The sequence below is a fragment of the Schistocerca cancellata genome, chromosome 9, assembly GCF_023864275.1.
Source record: "Schistocerca cancellata isolate TAMUIC-IGC-003103 chromosome 9, iqSchCanc2.1, whole genome shotgun sequence".
Lineage (NCBI taxonomy): Eukaryota > Metazoa > Arthropoda > Insecta > Orthoptera > Acrididae > Schistocerca > Schistocerca cancellata.
The window spans coordinates 481,028,571-481,046,840 of record NC_064634.1 but is presented as its reverse complement, the minus strand read 5'-3'; the positions used below and the strand labels follow the sequence as shown (position 1 = coordinate 481,046,840).

General features: G+C 41.3%; 1 protein-coding gene across 1 annotated transcript in view; it reads right to left on the bottom strand.

Annotated features, from left to right (window-relative positions):
• Nucleotides 1-17,962, bottom strand: part of LOC126101510 (NACHT and WD repeat domain-containing protein 2-like) — a 1,881,963-nt gene extending 1,864,001 nt beyond the window's left edge. The window contains exon 1 of the mRNA XM_049912154.1: nt 17,873-17,962. The gene's annotated coding sequence lies outside the window, so the exon portion shown is untranslated. The remainder of the gene's footprint in view (nt 1-17,872) is intronic.
• Nucleotides 17,963-18,270: the final 308 nt, after the last annotated feature.

The window sequence follows — 18,270 nt, the reverse complement described above, 5'->3', positions numbered from 1 at the left end:
TTAAAATATTGTAATTTAGGCGAATGGTATATTATTTTTGTATTAGAATAGTGAAGTAATAAGCATTAAAATTGAAAACGATGAAACAAGGAATGCTTCCACACAGTTTTACGCAGTATTGAGCAAACACGATTTTAAAAGGAGATTGGCTGTCGTATGATGGAAATGAATGAAGGATATTGAATAGAAGTGCGATTTTGTCACATGATGACGTGGTTGGAGACCGTGACTGTTATTTGAAGACAAATGTTGATGGTGTTGAAACAGCAGGCTGGTTGCTGTCTCAACACCATCAACATTTGTCATCGAATAGCAGGATGCTCACCGCGTAGGCAGCATTTGTAGCACACGAAATTCATGTGTTGTATGGACTTTATATAGGAAAGAAGCTAAAAGGCTGCTATATTAACATTCATTTTATTATGATTTTCTGGTACTATTTGCTTATTTCAGCTCCATGGCCAATATCAAGCTATCTACATACATATGGAGTTATTAGTGAATGTATCTATTTGTAACTAGTAACAATTTTTTGTATATTTATCGTGGCGTTTGCTCCCATAACACATACTTAACGCTGTTGCTGTCTAATACCTTCCACTTCTTTGTATTGTAGGTGAAGCGCAGACAAAATTGTAAATATATAATGTCTCTGCAGTGGAATTTGTTTGCTGAGTAATATTCACTAAAACCTATTTAACAATTTTCTGAATCTGATAGCTGCAACTGAAGGCAAAGTCAACAATTTTATATGTTCACATAACAGGCTTATTCATCTATGGAGCTGTGTGCGATAGTAGTAAATCCTTTGCTTATGTTCCCAGGCCTCACCTTTGCCTATAGATTTGTCTTATTCACTATTGTGTTCTATAGTTTCAATAAAATTGTTAATACAACGTTCATTTTTAAGTGTGTTCTTTAACAATTTTATCTAGATATTTGTGTGTGTTTCTACGTAGATTTCTATTTCTACAAAAATTTTCGTTATACGGCCGTTTTGGTGTTATATACAGAATTTGCATCGTATTTTCGATCTTCTTTACATCGCAGTTTGCTGTCTGCATGTGGTTGAAGACTATGGATGGGTTTGTGTCACTTTTTCTGTCATCTTCTTTGAATCTCATTTTGAAATTTCTGCGCGTTTTGCCTATGACGTTGACATAGTTGTCATCTGAACCAATTAACGTATGAAAACTGTTAAATAGTTCTCAGAAAATTACGTATCTATGATTTCGTCTGCTCTACATCTGCAATAATCAGTAGCACAACGTACTAGACAGCGACAACGCTAAAGATGAGGTAAGTACTGCGACAGATCGTGTACAAGATTGTTATTAGTTACAAATCGGCGTCCATATACACTAACAACTCTATAGGTTAGCAGAAGTCAAAATAAGCTTATAGCACCAGGAAATAACGTCATAATAAAAAGCGTTTGAATACAGCAGCGTTTTGGCTAACTAGACGTATAATGTCCCTATGAGACATCTATGACGCTGAAAGCCCACAGAAATTCAAAATGTTGCACACAATTTAGCCTGAATTTTTCTCAGAAGGGAGAAACGTTTGATATCATGAAGACGTTACGTGGGTGTTTTAAGTTCGAATAACAGACGACATGTTTCTTTACTTTCTGAAGGCTTTCCCCCACCAAATTTTGCATTCACTCACTCGCTAGCCGACTTCGCTAGTTGGCCAATATTTCAGATTTGTTTTCATGAAAGTTTTAGGTGGTTTTACTTTAAAATAGTATGAATTAATTGCCTTAACTTGTTTCAAGAAATATCCTGCAAAGAAAAGAATAATTTCTATGGCCCCTGACTCTATGCGGATACGCTTTCATAAAGAATATTCCATTCTTTTCAGATACGATTTTTCTATATTTCTTTCACTTCCCTTTGATCGGACTGTGTGAGGGCTGTGAAAGATGTCAGTACCGAATTAACTCCCTCTACAACGTTCCAGTTCTGGCATGGGGAAAATAATCTTCTTAGTTAAGAATGAACTCTTAATTCTCTCAAATAATAACCGTGCGCTTTGAAGAAGAACATCCAAAACTTTCCAGCTTTTGTTTCTTTTCGCATTTTTCATCTTATTGTCCAGGTTTCCTGCAACCCGCCAATTCCAACTATAGAGGAAAGGCTAAATAACTCGGTAGACGACCGTGTAAAAAGTATAAGCTAAAAAGGAAAGACAGTGTTTCCATTTGCAGCCTGTATTAGGTAACTACGGTATTCAGGACGCCTGTAATAACATATCATTAATCTTTTAAATGACTTTATACTCGACCTAAGGTTGAAATTGCAGTAGTAGCTATTGCAGTAGGTGGTGGTATGGTCGATGGCGAAATCAAGTCATTTAAGGGGAACCGGAATGATGCATCTCCTCCATGTTAATTTTAGCAAATAGAAGGAACATTTTTTTTCTAAAGCCATTAAACATATTGCTCTGAAATTTGGACTACATGTCCAGTGAATGTTCATTCTTTCATCAATTAGGCGTATTGTGGAAATTGTGTTGTGTCCTTGGTTGGAAACCTAAACGTTTGAGCACATAACATTTTGATAATGTTTCCTTCATTGGATGTTGCCACTGCATCATACACTCCAAAATGCAATGTTTTTATCTCTAAATCACTCTTTTGGGAATACTAATCCAAATTCAATTATTTACACTTTCATTTGGATTTTGTGTTTTCCCATGTAAACACTTTTCCAATAAATCTCTGAATATGGGCTTAACTGCATCAATTACAGCATTTGGCAAAGTTTTTATGGGCATATACCTTTCCTGATTGGTACTTACACCATGAGTCATCATCCGTGGGACACAGTGCATGTTGTTGGTGCTCATTTGTTGATGCAGTAAGAAAAAAATAATAATTCCCATACTGCTCTCCACATATGCTCCATGTTTCTTGTATTTTGACTATTGGCACACCCATAATACCTCTGCATTCTATCAATTGCTTCATCTGTCAATCTTCCTCTTCCTCCAAGGGTCTTACCATCACTAAGCTACTGAGATACTAATGTCTGCTTTAGTTTGCGTAAGGTAGTCCCCATGCGCTTCTGCACATGTCCAATGCACTCCTGTTTTTTTTAATGTGAATATCATTGCCATAAGGTTTGAGTTCCTCTACAGCTTTATATCCCTCAGAATCACCATCTCCTGGATAGTTAGTGTATCGTACCTTATACCACTCCTGTGATCTGGGAAAATTGGTTTCACTCCCTCTACTTCCATCGCTCCAATCGTGCCGTGAAAATTCGCTTCACAACTTTCACTATGTTCGTCCTTGGTATTGCCCTTACTGCTACAATGTTTTGAGGGAATAGCAACATCAATTACTTTGCAACTGTCTCCACTGGTAGCTGCCACAACTCCATTTAGAGATTTATGACCTCTACGTTGCCATGATCCATCTAAAGCAGCAGTTAAATCTCTGCAATTCCCATTACCCGTCACAGCTTCTCCAACTGCTTTCTTCATTGTTGCTTGAGCAACATCTACAGCAGAAGACCCCACCAATTCATTGTAAAATACAAACTTGGTTGGTGTTTTTGGCAAGTTCATAATTCCACATAACATTGCCCCTGCAGCACTGCCCTTGTCAATGCAACGCAAGCCATACACTAGCCTAACACTTATATCATACACCTTCTTTCCACTATTACTACTACGAGGAATCATGTAGGAATTAGAAAACGCATCTTCTGCAGCACTTTTGTTACACTTCAATAACATTTTACATGCCAAACCAATGTGTGAAGTTATTTTCAATTCCAGTCCTCTTTCTTTGCAAACTTGGCATAATACGCTATGTTTCAAAATATTATAGAGCAAGGAAATGTTAATTATTTCATTCACATCATTACTGTCACTTTCATAGTTTTCAAATTTTTCTGTGCTGTCACAAAGTTTCTTGCTGGAGGATGTACTACCGCATTCATTTGGAGTAGTCGGTGAAGCAGACTGAGCAGCATCTCCCTTCGAAACAACCAAAGATTTCTTCTTCCACTCATTGGCCTTTTATTAAACACTCGATTGCTGAAACGGGGCATATTGATATCCACAAACCAAATACGTAAAACAGGTACGAGTAAAATTCGTCAAGTACGCATAATTGAACAGCTAAACAACACAAAGCAAACTCCACAAGTCAACACACACGGTATAGCGTTTATGTTTACCGATATGAACATTCACTTGTCACAGAGATACAGCCATACAACGTTGGAAAACAAACCACTCTCTAATTCCGCAAAGATACCCTGCTTGAAGCCAGCGAGCGGCGCTGTCAGAGGTGACACACCAATCCGTACAACCGTTTACACGGCGCGTCAACTTTGCAGCGATAAAAAACACACTTATTCACTTCGAAGGGTGAAACTTGATTTGCTTTATTCAGAAAACTCCAAATAATTTTATAAAGAAAAAAAAACAAAAAACGTTAAGTTTGTCATTTTCAGCGTTCCGTCTCCCCTTAAAGAATACTACAAGGCGGTTACCACACCACAAACACAATTGTGTAATTTCAATAATATTTGTAGTATCCCAGCTTCTTATTCTTTTCTTTAATTTTTATCCTTTCTCCATTCAGAACACTGATGCAGTTCTCCATGCTAGTCTAACCTGTGATAGCCTCTTTATCTGTGCGTAACCACCGCAAGCTACATCCATTTGAACCTGATTACTCTGTTCAAGACTTGATTTCCCTCTACAATTGTTATCCCACGCATTTCCTTTCACTAATAAATTGACTAATGAACTGACGATCCATTGATGTTTCAGAAGGTGCCCCATCAACCGATCCCTTTTTTTAGTCAACTTTTGACACATTCTTCCCAAGTTCTGTACAGTACCTGCTCATTAGTTACACGAACTACCCATGTAATTGTCAGAATTTTTCTGTAGCACCATATTTCAAAATTTTCTGCTAACTGTTAATTTATTGTCTGAATATTGTTCATCTTCCACATTTTATTTCGGAACAGGGCTACACTCCCTACAAAAATCTTCAGGAAAGACTTCGCAGCACTTAAATTTGTATTCAATGTCAACAAATTTCTCTATTTCAGCGACACTTTTCTTGCCGTTGGTAGTCTCCAAATTAAATCGTTGTTTCACGAAGTTGACTGTTTTCGTGTTATTATAAGGCCGACTAGCTCCTGCTGTGTTCGAACTGTTGTTTCAGTCAGTGGACTCGTCTTTTATGCAGGGAGTTTCTCAGTCACTCCCATAGGCTAGCAGGGGTTGTAGTGGGGACTTAGTAAGTGAATTTCATAGCGAACCCACGTCCAAAAACATACAGTCTGAATGTAAAATAATATTGAAGGTCGGATGACTCTGAAATCTCCCGCTCCACGGTACGCACAAAGCGTGCTCTATGGGACTCCGTGATGTGGTCAGCGCCCAGCACTCGTCGCCTGCCTCTGTCCTACTCCACGGAGAACGTCTTCTTCAGACATGACGACCGCGTAGCACCACAGTCAACCCTCCTGGTATAGCTGCGAACGTGCCAGTTTCTCGTTGCCGTTGTTGTAGTCTGACGAAAATGGTGTGTGACGTCATGACCACAGCATGCACTGAAGAGGCTCCCTTGTTTGTGTGCGACCCGCGGAGCGGGAGATTTGGAAGTGATCCCATCTTCAGCCTTATTTTACACGAAAACGATTCAGTTCCGAACGGGGGTTCCTAAACAAAAATGTATCTAGTAAATGCCCTCTCCAGCCCATTGTGGAACAGCCTGTGTACACATAGGAAATCCTATAGACAAATTTGGAGAGTATGTAGCATTTTCAGCTTAGAAATTTTGCAAATGTACGAGTAGCGTTACATAAGTAATACAACATATTTCTCTCGGCCATTTCCGGTTGAAAAAAAAATGTGAAATTTGTTGTGGGACATTGTGGAATAATCCTGTTTCAGACCCTACAGTTTCATAACGTTCCGACTGATGGCGACGCTATACTTAACATTCAAAACGGAGTCCGTGACAGAGATGTTTTCGGACTGATGACCATAGATGTTAAGTCCCATAGTGCTCAGAGCCATTTGAGCCAGAGATGTTTTCGAAACAGAGAGCTGTAATTCAGTTTCCTTTGACGAAAAACCAGAGCATTGAAGGTATTCATAGGCGCTTGCAGAATGTCAGCGGTGGTTTGGTGGTGAACGAAAGCAAGGCGTGTGTCACTGGCCTAGCGTCTGTCATCATCGCAACGAAGTCGCGCACACCTGACCGATCGCCCACGTGCCAACCGCCCGCACACAACTGTGGCTGCTGCAGTGCTGGAACGTGAAGACACTCTCATTAGAGTTGATCGCCGGGTCACAGTGTAACGCCACGCTGCAGAACAGGACGTCTGTGATGATAGTGCTGCAGTGCTGACACTTCGTCTACCAGTTGGAGTAGACTGTTCCACCCCATCCACCCTACACCCTGGAACTCTTACCCTGCAGTTTCCCTCTGTTTGACCTAGGGCTGGGGAAAACCGACCAGCTAATACCGATACGGTATTTTAGTTAAAAATAACCGGTATTTTACGGTATTTTTTTAGTCTCGGTTATAACAAGCGTTATTTTTCTTTTTGCTGGTAACTGGATAAACAAAGCTGAAACATCATTTACTCGTGGCAGCAGTGCTATAATTTTTGGTTTTTAATTTTTTTTTAAATAAGAAATTGTTGTTGGTATAATTTCCACTGGTTGGAAGTATTGCGTTATTACAGAAAATGCGGAAAGCGATCAGTGATATTTGAGCCGTAGTTGTGTCCGGCTCTTCGAAAAGCGCGCCAGGCGGAGTGCTTTCGCTTTGCGTCTAGTGTTTGCGGTGGCGCTTTCGGTTTGGCGCGCTGTTTGGATCGCTACCGCCCTCTGGCGGGAGGTGGAGCAAGGGTACGGTAGCGTGACGATCGAGCAGTACGTATTGGGCGGTGACCGAGAGAGGTGGTGGCGCGAGCGGGGCCCTGTTGTTTGGGGTCGTCAACTGCTCGTCACGTGCTTTGGCCGACCTCTTGACTGTCAGTGGCTAAGTCTGCCTTACCCTTCACCAGCGGTTTTGTTGGGATCTTCCCAACGCAGTTTTCGTTGGCCTGTCAGCGGGAATGTGATAATTGCTTCTTGATCGGGCCGTTTCATTCACACCTTGATTAGGTGATTGGCTGATTTAGGGTCGGAGTCCTGTGTCTCTGTGTTTCAGAGTCTGTACAGGCACCGCCCTTGCTACATCTTCTGGTTTTGGGTAACTCGGGGAGGTGGTGGCTTGTAATGGAAGTTTCGGGGCTGATCTGCTATGGCCCTGTAGAGCACCAGTAACTCTTCCGCCTATTGTGATTTGGGCCCCTTTAAACGTGTCACTCCCTCAGCGAGCTAAGGAAAATCTTTTTTGGGAACTGCCTTTAATGTGAAAGTTTGAGTGCTGGCTTATTCACGTTTATCTTGTAACAACTGACATGTGTAATACAAGTTATTTCATTGGCAAGAGAAAACTATTTTAACTTTAGTACAAACCAGCTACTTAAAGGGAGTTGTTAACGTCATACCTTGCAATATCCTTTACATAGAGAAAATTTGCCAGCTACTTAAAAGAGTTTTTTGTAAAATATATATATATATATATATATATATATATATACAGGGTGTTTCAAAAATGACCGGTATATTTGAAACGGCAATAAAAACTAAACGAGCAGCGATAGAAATACACCGTTTGTTGCAATATGCTTGGGACAACAGTACATTTTCAGGCAGACAAACTTTCGAAATTACAGTAGTTACAATTTCCAACAACAGATGGCACTGCGGTCTGGGAAACTCTATAGTACGATATTCTCCACATATCCACCATGCGTACCAATAATATGGCGTAGTATCTGAATGAAATTACCCGAAACCTTTGACAACGTGTCTGGCGGAATGGCTTCACATTAAGATGAGATGTACTGCTTCAGCTGTTCAATTGTTTCTGGATTCTGGCGGTACACCTGGTCTTTCAAGTGTCCCCACAGAAAGAAGTCACAGGGGTTCATGTCTGGCGAATAGCGAGGCCAATCCACGCCGCCTCCTGTATGTTTCGGATAGCCCAAAGCAATCACACGATCATCGAAATATTCATTCAGGAAATTAAAGACGTCGGCCGTGCGATGTGGCCGGGCACCATCTTGCATAAACCACCACGAGGTGTTCGCAGTGTCGTCTAAGGCAGTTTGTACCGCCACAATTTCACGAAGAATGTCCAGATAGCGTGATGCAGTAATCGTTTCGGATCTGAAAAATGGGCCAATGATTCCTTTGGAAGAAATGGAGGCCCAGACCAGTACTTTTTGAGGATGCAGGGACGATGGGACTGCAACATGGGGCTTTTCGGTTCCCCATATGCGCCAGTTCTGTTTATTGACGAAGCCGTCCAGGTAAAAATAAGCTTCGTCAGTAAACCAAATGCTGCCCACATGCATATCGCCGTCATCAATCCTGTGCACTATATCGTTAGCGAATGTCTCTCGTGCAGCAATGGTAGCGGCGCTGAGGGGTTGCCGCATTTGAAATTTGTATGGATAGAGGTGTAAACTCAGGCGCATGAGACGATACGTGGACGTTGGCGTCATTTGGACCGCAGCTGCAACACGGCGAACGGAAACCCGAGGCCGCTGTCGGATCACCTGCTGCACTAGCTGCGCGTTGCCCTCTGTGGTTGCCGTACGCGGTCGCCTACCTTTCCAGCACGTTCGTCCGTCACGTTCCCAGTCCGTTGAAATTTTTCAAACAGATCCTTTATTGTATCGCTTTTCGGTCCTTTGGTTACATTAAACCTCCTTTGAAAACTTCGTCTTGTTGCAACAACACTGTGTTCTAGGCGGTGGAATTCCAACACCAGAAAAATCCTCTGTTCTAAGGAATAAACCATGTTGTCTACAGCACACTTGCACGTTGTGAACAACACACGCTTACAGCAGAAAGACGACGTACAGAATGGCGCACCCACAGACTGCGTTGTCTTCTATATCTTTCACATCACTTGCAGCGCCATCTGTTGTTGAAAATTGTAACTACTGTAATTTCGAAAGTTTGTCCGCCTGAAAATGTACTGCTGTCCCAAGCATATTGCAATGAACGGTGTATTTCTATTGCTGCTCGTTTAGTTTTTATTGCCGTTTCAAATATACCTTATACCGGTCATTTTTGAAACACCCTGTATATATATATATATATATATATATATATGTGTGTGTGTGTGTGTGTGTGTGTGTGTGTTTGTGTGTGTGTGTGTGTGTGTGTGTGTCAAAGTTAAAATCTTATTATTGGAAAGTTGTAAATGTCATACCTCGTAACCTCCTTTTCATAAAGATAATTTGTTGGAAATTGTTTTTGAATTTTTTTTTAAATGCCAGACTTAAAAATTTATGATTGAGAGAGTGTTTTAAAATAAAAAGCTATCTGTAGCCGTGTGTGTTATTTCACCAGCACCTCCTGGCCCCTACTTCCGCGATAACGTTTTTGGAATAACATGTGTACTTAAGTTGTTGTTTGTGAATCGCCCATATTGACGGTTCAATATTTTAATAATAATGGCGGCAGAAACGATCCGCAAACACGTGGCACAAGAATTGGTACAGCATAGCCGAGACAATAGTGCACATGTTACCATGTGGCGTGGCCTACTGGATGGCACGCGCGTACGTGCAGTGAGCGAGACTTGTTCCACCTGGCGTATATGGTAGTTTCTCGCTCTTGTCATGGAACGTCAATTATACTACAGAAGGCACTGTCCATAGTCTGGAAGCGTTTTGCGAAGTGCGATGTCAATGAAGTATCCTGCCCCGTTTTCTGAAAATGATTATGAACAGCAGGAGTCACAACAAAATTGCGACAACGCCGGCCGCGGTGGTCTAGCGGCTCTAGGCGCCCAGTCCGGAGCTGCGCGACTGCTACGGTCGCACGTTCGAATCCTGCCTCGGGCATGGATGTGTGTGATGTCCTTAGGTTAGTTAGGTTTAACTAGTTCTAAGTTCTAGGGGACTGATGACCATAGATGTTAAGTCCCGTAGTGCTCAGAGCCATTTGAACCATTTCAAACTTGCGACAACATAATCGGAGAAAACTTAAAACTTAACAATTCATTCATATTTTACAATTGAAATACAAAGTATCTGATCTGTTGCCCGTGTATGCGTAATATGCCTTTATCTGTTTGTAGCTTTTGAAACGGACGAATTTAGGTGGAGAACAGTTCTGCAAACCACAGTTTTCAGTTTTAGCGCTGACCATCCGCAATGCCCAGCTATTGACATTATTCTCGATTACAACCTTATTTTTTAGCAGAATTTCAAAAAAAATCGGAATCAGTAGAAGAATAAAAGCGATTTTTTGTAGTATTCAACCACTCACCACTTTTCTAGAAAAACAGCGGACGCTGGACGGAATAAGCCTTCTTTTATTTGCGTATTTAATTTAATATTTTGATTCTTTGTGTCTGGAAACTGAATGAGTCAAAATGTCTCAATCTTTGTTTTATCTATACGTTTATTACATAAAGCAATAATAATAAAAACAGAAAGTCGGTTGTTTCTCAAACGGGCTATTTTCACCAGCTGTAACACAGAGGTTAAACTGGCGTTGAAAAAAGAACAACGATACAACCGAAAACCGGCTGTTTTAGCGGTAACTGCCATCCCTAGTTTGGTCGAATGAAGACGCACTGCGCAGGAAGCGGTATGTGGATGATGGGGAGATTACTGATGCAGCTAGACGTTGGTCTGACGTCCACCAATAGAGGGGTAGCAGTAGGGTGGCGTTAGGCCTTCGCAGTAAACGGAGAGTATGTCGAAAAATTGGGTTTTGTAGTCAAAAGCGTGGCGAATAATATGAAGTGTTGAAAAAAATACGTTGCATTACTTTGTGAACGGCCCCCGTACCTCTTGTGTGTTATTAGGGGTTCAGTTTGATACTGTTTTTGACTTGACAGTCGAGGATACGTGGACGCAGTGCGGATGAAGGAAATGTCAATCTTCGGCTTGTCAGCAGAAGACCTCATCATTAGTAGAGTGCCGGTGAAATCAGATCATCTGAGCCGACCGGGGTAGCCACGCGGTCTTAGGCGCCTTGTAACGGTCCGTGCGGCTTTCCCCGTCGGAGGTTCGAGTCCTCCCTCGGGCAAGGGTGTGTGTGTTATCTATAGCGTAAGTTACTTCAGTTACATTAAGGGGCTCCGGAAAGGCTCAAAATCATGAAAAGTTCAATTTTTACTTTTTTGCGTTTTCTGAATCTGCAGACTATTACCTTTTAATAGATATATAATTTATTCAATTCCGAAGACTACTACTATTTTTAAATTTTTTTTGAAATGTGTTCTACATGGGCGTGACCCACTGTGGCGCTGTTAAACTGCTGTCAAATATTAACGTCCGTGTTCATCAGGTACATTTTAGTGATGTGAGATAAAGTATGTGTTGTGGCTAACCTGTGATGGTTCAATATATATCGCTGGTGTGATTGTCGATTGTTTCGTGTTTATTTACGCTGTAGTTATCTCGAAAATATTCGTAATTAATTCTGTTTCTTGAGTCTCTGTTTTGTTGAAGTATAATAATGAGTAAAAGTAAAGTTATTAGAAATCCTCTGAAGGCTTTTAAGAAAAGGAGAAATCTTGGAAAGCCAAAGGTATGTGTTATTACTGTACATAATAACATTCTAACGTGGTACGAGCGATGCTTGCTTTAGACAAGGAACGCCTTCGGGCTGCAGACAGGGCTGTATAGAGTCTAGAAATACAAGCAAGAGTAAACAGGAGGAGGAACAAGAGGAAGCTGGAGTAGGAGTTTGCAGAGGATGAAGATAATCCATCCTATGGACCTGGAATGCACTAAAAAGTTAATCCAATCTTTGTCGCTCGATTCCCAAAACTTTTATTTTCTCATACTAATTACATGTTTTCCATGGATCTTCCAAACATATTTGTTTCAAACTTTCAGTAAATGTTACACAGTACCTTCTGCATAATTTAACACAGCCTTTTTCCAAAAAACAGTATATTTTTTAATATATAAATAAGAAATTGCAAAAAAATGTTGTGAATTTTCATTACAGTTGAAAAAAAATCATCTTTAATAACTGAACTAAAATTTTGTAAAATCCCTATGTTAAGTTGTAGCCCATATTCCAATAAATAATCTGTAAAAAGTTCAACTTCCTACCTCAAATACTTTGTGAGGGAAGATGTAATTTATAAGCGTTATTTTAACTTTGCAAGTATAGGGCGTTCCGGAGCCCCATAAGTAGTGTGTAGGCTTAGGGACCGATGACCTCAGCAGTTTGGTCCCGTGAGACCTTACAACAAATTTCCAAATTTTCAGATCATCTGATGCGCGACCGTTCTTGCGCAAGCATGCACAGATTGCTTGCGCCTCCACAGAACTCAAGCAGGCTTATACAAGCATCAGTTTGTTTATCATAAAATACAGAGCACAGAAGACAATGCGCTGGAGTTGTCAGTCTTTTTGTTTGGGATACCAAAAAAAATAAAACAGGAAATGTGATGTCCATACTAAAGAGTGGCTAGAGAAATGAAAATACTATTCCCATAATAACTACTCGCGGTAGATACGTCAAGGAATGTGTTTCACAGTTCGTTTTCTCCTACTTTTCTGCACGCAATTTTGTATTCATCGACTTGTCCTATAAACTTTCTACCAATTTTAATTTAACAGGAGCAAATTAACAGGAAACAAAAGTAACTGACGAGTACTTGATGAAGCCTCCTTACTCTAGGTACACACGCTCAACCATATACACAGCTGAACGCTTGCACAAGCATGCATAGTAAGGAGTCGGGCAAGAACCAAGCTGCTAGTACAGCCGTGACGGTTGCCCAAATTTACACTAGTTGTCCTGACTTGACCTCATCCGATATTCATCTGTTTCCAAAACTTGAAGAAAACCTTCGAGGATTTCACGTTGATAATGAAGACTCGGTGTAGGCAGGGGAGAGGTTTTAGCTCTGTCAACAAAGTCAAATATTGTAAAGTGACTGTTTCAACAAACTGGTCCTTGTTTGAAGAAATGTGTTCCTCGCCAGGGTGAAAGCGCCGAGAAATAAATACGTGGACATGAAGAATAATGACGTAGAACGTTAATACAGTTGGTTTCACTTTTTAAAAGTTATAAAAAGTTTGATATAAAAAAATTCGGAGAAATTACTTTTTAGTGTGCCCTTATAGTTTCTGAAGTACGGCATGTTAAAAATATAAAACTGTAGCATCTCTTTCAGTAATCACGGTTGCACTTGAAGCTAAATGGCCCAATTAGGGACGAAGGTTCGGGGATACTGCTGGATGTTTCGTTAAAGGAAGAGATAAAATAGATGCTAGAGCGGAAAATAAATTTTGGTAACGGAATTAGAAAAAACTCTTATCTGATTTAATCGAAAATTCGGATGATATTTCTTGTTTACCGAAGGAACTATCCTTCAAAATTCAGCTTGGCATAGTTATGAGAATAATCAGAATAATATATTCATCTTCGAGATGTGTTCCGTATACGCAACTGAATAAAAGGGTGTTTATTTTCACACCACACGTGTTTCTCTTCCTTTTATTTGCTATGGGTCCTCAGTGGCCTGTAATATATGTTTATTGTATAGAAGCTGTACGTGTACATCCGCTGTCCAATAGATTCCGAGACTGATTTTATTCCTGGCGTACAAGCGATGCTCAGTAACTACGACGGGAGCTTGTTGGCTGAAATGCCCCCTCCTTGTTCAAGCCATTTTTATTTAACACTATTTCGGCACTTGCACGTCGATGATGACAAATTGATGATGACGGTTACAGAAGGATGTCTGACCAGTCAGTTGTGTGAAGGAAGCATAAAGCAGTGGACGCTCGCCCGTAGTGTGACAACGATATTATGTCATGTATCGCAATAGAGACACGTCTTGATCCAGCACAGCTTTAATCGCGACGCCTGCTGCGACTCTTATTGAAATAGAAGCAGTGGCTAGTTCTCTTGTGGAAAAATCATCAAAGGTGACGAGACTTTGTGATATCAGTACCGAACTATCATAAAACGACAAAGTGCAGAGAATCACGTGAAGGGTCAACCCTTTGACAACGTAACCGACATTCAAGCCAACGTGGGGCATGTGTTGAACAACATCCCAAAGACGAAGTTTTCTGACAGTTTCACATGGTTGTACGACCCGTGCGATCTGCTAAAGTTAGGTGAACAGCTAAAATCACCATTTTAACTTTTCTCTGTTACTTCTTAATAAAGCAGCAAAACGTTTTGGGATGATGTTATATTTCTAGATACAGAAATAAATTGCAGTTTTTCGTTTTTGCCTTATTGTTTCGTAGGAAACACATTTTTGGAGAGCACCTTCCTTAAAGTTAAATTGCTGTTTGATTCCACATACGAATTTTTGTGTTCTTGTTACGAAGCTGTGTGTCGACCTGCAACTACACGTCTTTTTCTCTGCCTACACCAAGTGTTTCAAACACATCACTGTTAAACGCTTTCCTTACGATGCGTTTTTGTTGCCTATTCCAGAGCACCATGAAGCAATAAGATCTCAAAACCTTACGAAACTAGCGCATCAAGATGTTATTTCTTACCTAACCGTAAGAGAACTATGAAATAACTGTAATATAGTAATTCATTTGGAACCACATTTGTTACGTGCATACGTCAAACATATACGAGTATTACAGACCACTAATGAAGGAATGGAAATTTAAAAAAAAAAAGCTAGATGCATACAATATGGCATAAAAATAAACAGCTTTGTCTTTAGGTGCAAAGACGGATCGCATCTCCAAGAAGATATTAGTAATAATAAAACCGGAGCAACTAAGGAAATACAAAACACATAAAAATTCCAGTAATATTTGCGTATTTTTCTTGCCAGCTAGGATAGACGTCTGCAAGGGCGTCCCAATTGACTTCACCATTATTACAAAATTTATGTCCATTTGTAGCAACGATTGTGTACGATCCTACTAAATCGCACCACTGCTGAGCGAGAGAGTAAATGCTGATTTTTTAAGTGTAGTTCTGTTTCCCCACTTCGAATGGTAATAACTTGGCACACTTTCCTGCTTATTTTGGTTGCAATTGAACAATATTTTCTGTATCGCAACGATCCCTTTGTTTCTTTTTCAGCTTTCTAATTTTTGGTGAAAGCCTAACGTTTATTGATATATGACCAAATTTTAGTAGTGAATATATAGTTGAATAATACAGATTAAATCGTAAGAAGGGCATAATTCCAGATCTTTGAATGAAAATGGTGGCGTTCATATTCGTAACAATACCATTACAATATATACTGTGCACTTACTAAAAAAGTATTTTATTAATGACAGCGAAATAACGTATAAAAAATCTATAGGTGTATATTTGGCATTCGTTTGACAAACAATAAGTTTTGCGTAAATTTTGCTATCGGATCGCTATAAGCTGTCAAACTCGCCGACTCAGTTATATAACAAACTGAAATTTTGGTATGTTGACACCTCTTGGTAAATTTTTGAGGACGCTCTGCCCTCTGATTTCTACAAGGCATATCCGGAACGTAAGGGCCTATAGGTCGCGAAATGGAAACCACAGCGAAAATCAAAAATGTTTTATTTGTAGCATTTAGCTACAACTTCCAGCAACTTATCTCCATAGTCGCCAATCCGACTTAGACGTTAGTCGTAGCGTTGTACCAACTTTGCAATACCCTCGTTATAGAAGGCAGCCCCCATTGCTTTCCGCCAATTCTCTACGCTGGCCTACAGCTCGTTGTCTGTGCCAAAATGTTGTCTACATAGCCAGAGGATCATGTGAGCAGACGTGAAACTCAGAGGGAGACAATTACGGGTTGTATTGTGAGTAATCAAACATTTCGAATTGAAAACGATACAGGAGCATCTTTATTTCCCCTGCAGAATGCGGCTGAGAATTGGCTTGAAAAAGAAAACGCACAACAGTTATGTAATGTTGGCTGCATAGCTTAAGGCGAACTTTCTCTCCAGGCCCTCGTAATTGGCGGGAGACACTACTGCTCTAGGTGTCTTTATGTGCTCCCTGTGTGCTCAGAACTAAAAAGAACGACGTAACGCGATCGACGGGCGTACTAGAGACACTGCCCAGCGCACCTGTGCAAAACTTCATCTGATTTTCACTGTGGTTTCCATTTCACCACCGATCGTTCCTTACTTTCCGAATAACCCTCGTATATGTTTGTTCCATTATTCTGGAGTGGTGAGAGAAGACAAACAGAACTGTATTTGACTTGCCGACAATTTAATTTTTGAAACTTCCTGGCAGATTAAAACTGTGTGCCCGACCGAGACTCGAACTCGGGACCTTTGCCTTTTGCGGGCAAGTGCTCTACCATCTGAGCTACCGAAGCACGACTCACGCCCGCTACTCACAGCTTTACTTCTGCCAGTATCTCGTCTCCTACCTTTCAAACTTTACAGAAACTCTCCTGCGAACCTTGCAGAACTAGCACTCCTGAAAGAAAGGATATTGCGGAGACATGGCTTAGCCACAGCCTGGGGGACGTTTCCAGAATGAGATTTTCACTCCGCTGCAGAGTGAAAATCTCATTCTGGAATACCGTTTTTAATTTCAGATATTGACTGAAAGGACTAGGTATAGTCCTCTGCGTTACGTTCAGTAACGAAAAGAAGAATTACACATCTTAAGGAACGTAGTGAATCCCACCTTGCATTTTTCGTAGTTACGGTGCAATATATGTACTTAAAATGCATCAAAATAAGCTTCGGAGACCTGCTCATTATCTAAAATACATTTTCTGTATTTATATTGCAGTTTTATTGTTTTATTATGCAAAGCGCATTGTCTATGGCACGGAGGTAAATATCGGGTGATCAAAAAGTCAGTATAAGTTTGAAAACTTAATAAACCACGGAATAATGTAGATACAGAGGTAAAAATTGACACACATGCTCGTAATGACATGAGGTTTCTCTAGAGCCAAAAAAAAAACAAAGATCATAAAATGTCCGACAGATGAGCGTCGTTTGGTGATGATCGTGTGCTCAGCCGCCACTTTCGTCATCCTTGGCCTCCCAGGTCCCCAGACCTCAGTCAGTGCGATTATTGGCTTTGGGGTTACCTGAAGTCGCAAGTGTATCGTGATCGACCGACGTCTCTAGGGATGCTGAAAGACAACATCCGACGCCAATGGCTCACCATAACTCCGGATATGCTTTACAGTGCTGTTCACAACATGATTCCTCGACTACAGCTATTGTTGAGAAATGATGGTGGACATTTTGAGCATTTCCTGTAAAGAACATCATCTTTGCTTTGTCTTACTTTTTTATGCTAATTATTGCTATTCTGATCAAATGAAGCGCCAACTGTCGGACATTTTTTGAATCTTTGTATTGGTTCTAATAAAACGCCATGTCATTCCAAGCATGTGTGTCAATTTGTACCTCTCTAATTATTCCGTGATTTATTCAGTTTTGAAATTTATACTGACTTTTTAATCACCCGGTATTAGGCCACGCTACACACAGTATGTTATTATAACATACACCTGGCATTAACATTCTTCTCGTCTATGTTTCAGATCAGTCTGTCGGTGCAACGAAGATTTAATAAGTAGATGGGGGTCAAATATAACACTTAGGTCGAACAGTGTTTCCACTAAACGTGTACTTATCATGCGTATAATTTTCGTTGCAGAACATCCATTATTTTGCTTTCCGCTACCAGAACGGCAGGGATTGAACAGCGCATGTACTCGAGCCACGAGTCTCTCGTTGCTCCGCTCCAGAGGAGCTGCCGAGGTTGCGAGTAAGGAGGGCGTGATTTGGACGCGCGTGCTGAGCGCCGCCAGTGCCGGTGTACTTACGAGACGGCCGCCTGGAGCTGACGTCAGCAGCGGGTGGCGCCCGGGCCCCGGGTCGGCTGCTGAGCAGCGGCAGGTAGACGCAGACGCGACACTCGCGAAAAGACGCGGCACGCAGCGCTCGCTACACGTGGCGGCGGCAGCGCGGTCGGAGCGCGACTGAGGCGCCCGTGGCTGGCCCGGCCGGCCGCCGCCGCCGCCGCCGCCGCCGCCGCTGCCTCCACCTAGCGCGAGCAACAGGTACCGCGCAGCGCCGCGACGCCCGCACAGCCGAGGCGCAAACACGGCAGGACCGTGCGCCTCTCCGGCCCAGCCAGCGTATGCTGGAGCTGGAGGCTCCTGCGAATACGCAGCACACTTCAGGCTGACATGTAACTGCAGGGCAGGTAATGTTTCATTAC